This window comes from Miscanthus floridulus, chromosome 17 (genome assembly GCF_019320115.1).
Source record: "Miscanthus floridulus cultivar M001 chromosome 17, ASM1932011v1, whole genome shotgun sequence".
Lineage (NCBI taxonomy): Eukaryota > Viridiplantae > Streptophyta > Magnoliopsida > Poales > Poaceae > Miscanthus > Miscanthus floridulus.
In genome coordinates, this window is record NC_089596.1 from 50,093,591 (window position 1) to 50,101,975 (window position 8,385).

Below are 8,385 nucleotides of genomic sequence, written 5' to 3' on the forward strand. Positions count from 1 at the left end.
TTGGGTAAAATATAATTATTGTCTTTAAAATTGTTTATTGTAATCAACAAATATGTATTTTAATTATTTATGGATAAATAGGTCATTAATTAATTTTTCTCTACCATGGTGTGTTTGTATGCTTCATGTAATTATATTTTATTTATATTCATATATATCTGAAGTATATACAATTATTCTGAAGTAATTATTAATTTGATTCATTTTTATATATATCCAAATAAGTAGCCATTAATTAATTGAAACCGCAAAGAAGCAAGCAACGACATTGATAAAGAATAAAGATACAATTATTTATCCCTGTAAAGATTGCAAGAACCATATGGTATGGGTAGATATGACTATCATCAGATCACATTTGATTATGCGAGAATTTGTTGAGGACTACATAGTGTGGATTCATCATGGTGAAACGGTTATTGTTGTCGACACAGAATTTTTGTCCCGTGTCGAGGACACACGCAGCAAGCCGAAAGGGTTCGCTCGATGGAGCAGATTCGTCTAGCTTCAGCGCAAGGGTGGTCGATCCTGTACACTCCACCCAAGACGTGCTAGTCAATTTGACCCTATAATTGACAAGGAGAGAAAGTTCATCAGTAATTAAGGGCGAAACTTGCCAGTGTTGTTAGATAGTCCTGAATGTGCGGCTATGAGAGCCAATATGAAAGGAGATTAACTAAATAATCGATTTTACCATATTCATGAGAATAAATCGATTAAAGCTCATTGGGTTGTATAAGAAGAATCAGTTATCATTCAAGGCAAATATCATTGATCGAACAGATATTAATCAATGGCAATAAGATGTCAACAATGATCGGTTTGTGCTGAGCCAATGATTATAAGTAACCGAACCCCTTTTATATAAAGAAACAATTCAACATCATTTAACCATTTAATAAAAATAAATCTAATGAACATGTTAGATCTCATCTATCACTATGACCAATGGGACATGAGACAGAATCATGCAGGCCGTAGAAATAATAATAGACTTGACGACCCTAACTCATTACTAATATCAGTGGGGCATGAGGCAGAATCATGCATGACGTAATACAATAATAAGATCATAGGGCTAACATATCTTTCAACATATCTTTACTTTAATGGTCTTATGATGCGAACTATTCGTGAAAGCGATCGATATCAGCTAAAACAACCGATTCAAGCATAGCGCACAGTTAAAGTCATGCCTTATCAGGAATAGATCTACTAGATAACGTTCCTCACTCCATGGTGCTAATAGTGGGGTGTGAGGCAGAATCACGCAGGCCATGATAACGGGCCAAGGAACGATTCTTGCTAGCCAATAAATCTACTGAAAACGCAACACGCCTTAACCGCACGCTATGCACGATCAGGATTGACATAAAACAGCCGATAAAATATAACTCATCATTTAAGGTGTAGATTAGATCAATTTAGATTAACAAACGATGGGCTAAATAAGATATAAGGTCGATCTAGATTAATCCCAATCGGGCAGAATGATATTCCCGTAATTAGATAAACAATGAAAGCAATAAGCAATATCAGTAACTTAATTAATCTACCAAAGGCTGATATCCTAAGGTAGAGCCGATAACTTGACCTTGATCTAGTTCATGCAGTGGGGGTTGACCGGACGCGTTAGTTAGAAAGTGACCGGGCATTGGATCTCAGCATCCGGTCGTTTCCAGTAAGGTTCCAAACGCGACATTTCACGACCGGACGCGTCCGGTCATGCTCGACCGGACTCACCCATCGTCCGATCACTCAACTTCTCTTCTATATGCCCTACGTCAGCGTACGTCAACACTGATCGAACGCACTCTGCCAGTGTCTGGTTGCTTTTAGCGCCAGCGTTCCATCAAAGACCGAAACACACGTCCTCTGCTGCCACTGACCGGATACGCCAGTCCAACCGAGACCAGCGTCCGGTCACTTACAGTGACCTTCTCCTTTTCTGTCTATGGCGTCGGTGGCACCGTCGGACTATCTGCACTCTATGGGCGGACACTCCGCTGGTGAAGTTTCTAACCCTTGCTCAAATATGCCAACCACCAAGTGTATCACCTTGTGCACATGTGTTAGCATATTGTCACAAACATTTTCAAAGGTGTTAGCACTTCACTAGATCCTAAATGCATATGCAATGAGTTAGAGCATCTAGTGGCACTTTGATAACCGCATTTCGATATGAGTTCCACCCCTCTTAATAGTATGGCTATCGATCCTAAATGTGATCACACTCGCTAAGTGTATCGATCACTAAAACAATATGGCTCCTACAATTTTACCTTTGCCTTGAACCTTTTGTTTTTCTCTTTCTTCTTTTCCAAGTTTAAGCATTTGATCATCACCATGCCATCACCATCATCATGATCATATCCATTGCTTCATCACTTGGAGTAATGCTAGCTATCTCTTAATCACTTTGATAAACTAGGTTAGCACTTAGGGTTTCATCAATTAACCAAAATCAAACTAGGGCTTTCAATCTCCCCCTTTTTGGTAATTGATAACAACCCTTTCACAAAGATATAAATTGAGATTTAATTGAATTCACGTTGCTTGTCCAAACATATCTACCATGTGTAAAAGAATATGGACAAGTTTCATGAACTCCAAATGGTAGTAATTACTCCCCCTACATATGTGCTAAGAGTTTAGATTGTAGCTTTGCACATATGCTTAGATAGGAAATATATGATACAATTTCTACCAAATGATGCTAAGGTATAAGAGATGGACCTTTGAAGCGTGATACCAATCGGAGTGCACCAATATACCATCTTTAGCACCATTAGTAACTAGATATCCACAAAAACTAGAATACCCCATGAGATCAATATTACAAGCAAGGGTCTAGTTTCAATAGAATGAACATAGGTCTAGTTACTTTAGCTAGAAACCACTTATTGTTCAAGGACTCCAGTAGTGCTTACAGAGTTCAGAGGAAAAAAATGTTCAGAGTTCAGAGAAGCAAAGAGCTTACAAGTCCAGTAGTGCTTGCCAGTGCTCCCTCATACTTCCACAGTCCTCAAAGAGGATCAACTCGCTTTGTCCTTCTTGAGAGCATGCTCTCCGATCTGCTTCCCATCCTGACAAATTCCTACCCACTGATCACCCAAGCAACGAAGATCAGGTACCATTCACATATATTTTGGACAAGAAAAACCTCAAATAGAACTATAAACATAAAAGAATAATGCAGTAAAGACCAGCACTGTGTCAACTAGCAGAACAGTTAACAAGGATAAAGTTGGCGTCATTCAATTTACATTTATAGCTGGCCACTTAAGCTGCAGAGTTTATTGATTTCAACATATACAAAGAGCAGAAATTTCGAGACAAATAATTACTTTTAGCAGTGAACTAGTCCTTACTCCTCACATCTATTTCAGAGACATTTTTTTCCACAACAGTAAAACCAAATTTCATTACCAAAGCAACGAAATTACATCGAGTTCACAGTTTCATACGCAATGAAAGTAATGACGAATGCCAGAATATAAACTGATCCAAGCAAATGGTCACAAAGGGAACAGATGCCTGGATCAAACTACCAAAAACTCCTAGAAGTTGGGCTATAAAGTGTCAGACCAAAACAACCCCGCACCTCAACAGGGGTCTCCACCAAGGACATTACACCAGACAAACATCAGATTTAGACTAAAACAGAACTACTCCTAGACACTGCAAAGCTGCATACAGAACTCCATCACGCATCTGTTTCAGAGATATAAACTGCAACAAAACATGATTGTTCCTTATCATTCTTCCCAGCATTGTTTGAGCCCTCACTATTACATATTCACTGGTTGGCAACTCTGTATATGCATAAAAGAAATTAACCATGGACTTTGATGTTTGAGGTCAGGCAGCAGAAAGCAAGGACAACAGACTCTTGTATTGCAACAAAAAACTAACAGGCAAGCATGGACTGGACATGTTTCAAAGTCACTAGAATTTAAGCGGATCACAATTCTCAGTGCCTCAGCCAAATTTAATAGACAAGACAATATCAATTCTGAAAAAATCATATCCTTTCTGTTCGACCTCAATATGGAAAATCACAAGAGCACATATCAACAACACTAGCCACATCACAGCCCACATATGTACCTCAAATTTACTGTAGACTACAGGATGCGAACAATGAAATGTGTCGCCTGAGGACCCAACCAGACCCTAATCAAACAGATCATTAAAAATCTAAAGAGTGGAGCAGCACCAAAGCCCAAAGAAATTTCAAGAACTAGGACCCATTCATTTCAAGTACAGGTTAACCCTTTCAGGCCTCACTAATCAACTACCAGAACCCTAACTGCGCGCTACGCTAGGCAGAATATGGTGGTAAAAGGCAGGACAGGATACTAGAAAGGCAAAAATCACAAGGATATCACCACACACGAGCACTTGACATGAATTTACGTGCTGGTTGCCGTGTGCAGTGTGCTTGCTCCTACATACCGACTAGGAGGCATGGTGTTGATCTGGTCTGTAGCCGAGGGCATCGTACGAGTGGGAGAGCGAGGAGGAAGGTGTAGTGGGTTCGTCGGCGGGGAAGATGGGTGGAGTGGGCAGCGTCGGCACCTGCGAAGGGGCGGCCACGACGGCTCATCGGCGGGGAAGACCGGCGGAGTGGGCATCGTCGGCGCCTGCAATCACGAGGCAGCGGCGCTAGTTGCGAGTCGGCGGCGGCAGTTGCTGTGAACAACCTGTGCGGCGGCGGCGGCTGCTGCGATCTGCGAAGGGTAGAGTGGGCTGTGGCTGTGGGGGTCGGCGACAGATGGGAACGCTCCAGGGGAATCGATTAGGATTCGGGGACCGAGGGGACGTACACAATGCATCGCCGAGTTTACAGATTTACCCTCGGATGCAGCATCAAGTGTACTTGACATGTTGGACAGAAATGTCATTCTAACTTGAAAATTTGTGTATGTGGCGGGTTCATCGCAGTGGCTTGCCCAAATCTTGGCGCCTGACCGCCTGTTAAAATTATTTTTGGTTCCCTCACGGACTCACAAATAAAATACAGTTACATGGTAAAAAAAGGGTTTCAATGTTTTTAAAATGAGTTTGTTGCTAAAAGGTTACTATAGTATTTTTATAATATATTATTTTACCCCCATACATTAATATTTAAGAAAAGAGTTTTATAGAACCAGTATTATAAATTTAAATTTAACCCAGTCTATAGAAAAAAGATACCAACATTTGTGACATCAAATAAGTACCATTAGATTATTTCTGAAATTTCATCCACATATTACAAGGTGAAAAGCTACTTTTCTAATGAGTTTAGGGTTTTAGTATTTTTAAAATATATATGCTTTATTTGAAAACACACTTTCCTTTCTTTCCTACCCACTAGTAGGTTTCAAGGTGAATGATAGGCAACATTACCTTTTTACATAAAAAATTAATACACTCTTGTTTTGACTTTTTCACATATTTAAAGATATGAGCTCATGTGAAACATATGTCATTATTAGCACTTTTTAGGAAAAGTTTCAAAATGTATTTATCTAAAGTTCTATTCCCCCGCAAAATATAAGACATTTTGGCTTTTATAGATACATTGCTTTTATTGTGCATCTAGACAAAGTGTATATCTAAGTGCATAACAGAAGCCATGAATACAAAAAAAATCAAAATGACAGTAATTTGTAACCGAGAAAGTAGATGTTAATATGATTTTATAAGAAAATGTTCAAATTTTTCTTTATGATACTTTTCCAAGGATGGTATAAACATGTGTATGTAATCAAGTTACCAAGGTGCACCTAGAAATTTGGTAGAGATGATAGAGTTGGCTAGAGAGGCAATATCACCTATGTGGGGAACTAATCACATCAACCCAATATATTATATCCATTATTAGACCATAAATACAAATGTCACGTACACTACAAGCTCATTCCGATAATATGTCAGACATAAATAACATAATAAATGTATAGATGTTTTAAAATTATTCACCAAGTTAATTGGTATGGCGATTCAGAAAAATTGCATAAGGCTACATTGGAACCTAGGCCCTCAAGGGTTGTAGTTGGAAGAATTACTACTAGGCTATACAAATATGTTTGATTAAGTAGAAGTTTAAAAGACATTTATAGGATTGTGGGCACCCTAGAGAAATTCTCGGTTGTTCTCGGCAACACACAAGCACACATGGATATGCCGGGAGAAGCCACCCTGTGAAGGCCAACCCAACAGCAATTCTTCGATTAGAATTAACACTAGTCCACTTAGATTTTAGTGTTGGAAAATAAGATTAGTCCACACAGGTGTCGTTGGATTTGAGCGGCGCCATGAGCGGGGAGGGGGGGCTAGGGAGCGGAGTAGCTGGGGTGGGGCGGAAGGAAGAAGAGAGAGTGGTCGAAATGGGTGTGGTCGGAAGGAAGAATAGAGACATCAAGACTATATACTTCTCCAATCATTATCCTTCTAATTAGAGTTATTAGGACTGGACTGGAGATCAAACTGGTCCACCTCTAGCCACTCAATCGCTCCTCACCAACAGTCTTCATTTCTCCAACCATAATAAAATTACTCAAGTAACTTTATTGATTTAGGAAAGAAGTAACTTTGGTGAATTAACATGAAATACGCCAAATTACCAATACAACTTACATGAAAAACACAATTTAACCATTATTTTATACGGTTGTTTATGTAAAACGATTAGTTATGTTTGCATTCAATAATGCATTTTCTAGAATTTTTATATTTTTTGCCATGCAAATAGTCCCAGCTATGAGTGCAATGTTTGCCGTGATGAAGATGTTCTATACTCGTCACGATACCCAAAACTTCTAGCAAGAGTCCTATACCACTTGTAAGGATAGGCTCATGAGGGCCGAAACTGCATAGCATAAGCTAAGGAAGCATGTGCACAAGCACAAAAAGGCAGCAAGTGAGGCTTGATGGGAAACTGTTCAGGCATATGTAGCATTAGGGAAATCTCCACACACAGATGGAGCAAGTTGATCAGCAGAGAGATACTGCCCAAGAGGCAAGAGCTGACGATCAGGCAGTGCTAGCAGGACTCCAGGAGTAGCTAGGAGGCCGCTCACATCGAGGCACTCATAGCTACGCGCCAGTGGATCCAAGCAAACAACCGTGCAGCCCTAGCAGAAGCAGCACAAAATAGACCCAAAGCCCTAACCATGCAGTAGGACCGTGTCAAGAGGGATTTAGCGCCAGCAGCTTGCATAGACCCTAGAATGTGGTGGTTGATCTTCAACATGAGGTGCATTTTCTGAACAACCAACTGCACCTGATCCTATATGAGGAAGAAGAAGATCCACAGATGTTAGTTGAAGATGAAGGTTGGGAGGAAGAAGAAGTGGAGCTAGAGGACGAGGACGATGCTATCTCCAACCTTGATAGTGAGCACGCTGAAGATTAGAGTCGCCTAGTGACTAGTTAAAGCACTAGATGTATCCCTGTTATTCATGTAATGGACTTGTAGCTTAAAGTTTGGTATTCATGATTTAACTTCGGTGTAATATTGGCACTTTGCATGTTGTCTCACTATGGATTGAGCTTTGATGAAATTCCAGTTTCATTTTACTAGTGGATTATGACATGCATATTAACACGTTGCGAGTACGATAAGTGATCTAATTGGTGATGTCATGTTGCGAGAATGGATGATTATGCCTCTATTTTATTGTGTGAATTTAAGATTCTCTCAAGTAATTTTAGTTTGGCATGATTACACAATTCATCTGCAATCTATTGACATCATCCAATAATCACTTATTATTGCAACTTGTAGATGACTTGCACTCATGTTGGGGCAAGCACCTAGCCAGGGTGGCAACGATGGTGACTTACCACCACCATCGTCACCATTTACGAATGAATTCTTTGCATAGTTCCTAGATAATTAGAGAGCCATGGAGGATACACTATGCCTCATTGCACAGAACACCGCTCATGCCCATCAGCAACATCAAGGGCCTAAGCCAAATCAATACAGCTCTTTCAAGGATTTCCAAGACATCAAGCCTCCTATCTTCAAAGAGGCTAAAGAACCACTCTAGGCTGGATGAATGGCTTAACACGATAGAGCAGAAGTTCTATCTATTGAGGGTTACTGAGCATCTGAAGGCTGAATATGCATTCGATAAACTGTAGGGACCGGCCAGGGATATGGTGGACCCATTTCCTGTCCTCTTTACCTGACAACTCATAGGTCACATGGAGTAGTTCAAGTTAGCCTTTAGGGGACATCACATTTCCCTAGGGCTAATGCAGCATGAAAGCTGTCGAGTTCATTGAGACTCACACAAGGGACCAAGACCCTTACCGAGTATATGCATGCCTTCAACAATTTGTCCCGATACACCCCAGGGTTCATCGATACGGAGGAAAAGAAGACAG

General features: G+C 40.3%; 1 long non-coding RNA gene across 2 annotated transcripts; it reads right to left on the minus strand.

Moving 5' to 3' along the window:
* Nucleotides 1–239: 239 nt before the first annotated feature.
* On the minus strand, nt 240–4,771 carry LOC136518469 (uncharacterized). Of its 2 annotated transcripts, none has more exons than XR_010774515.1 (3): nt 4,582–4,771; nt 2,283–3,104; nt 240–566 (listed from the first exon to the last, which is right to left on the minus strand). It is a non-coding gene; the product is annotated as an uncharacterized lncRNA (long non-coding RNA). The 2 variants fall into 2 exon arrangements; XR_010774514.1 differs by having other exon boundaries at nt 4,459–4,771.
* Between the last annotated feature and the right edge of the window lie 3,614 nt (nt 4,772–8,385).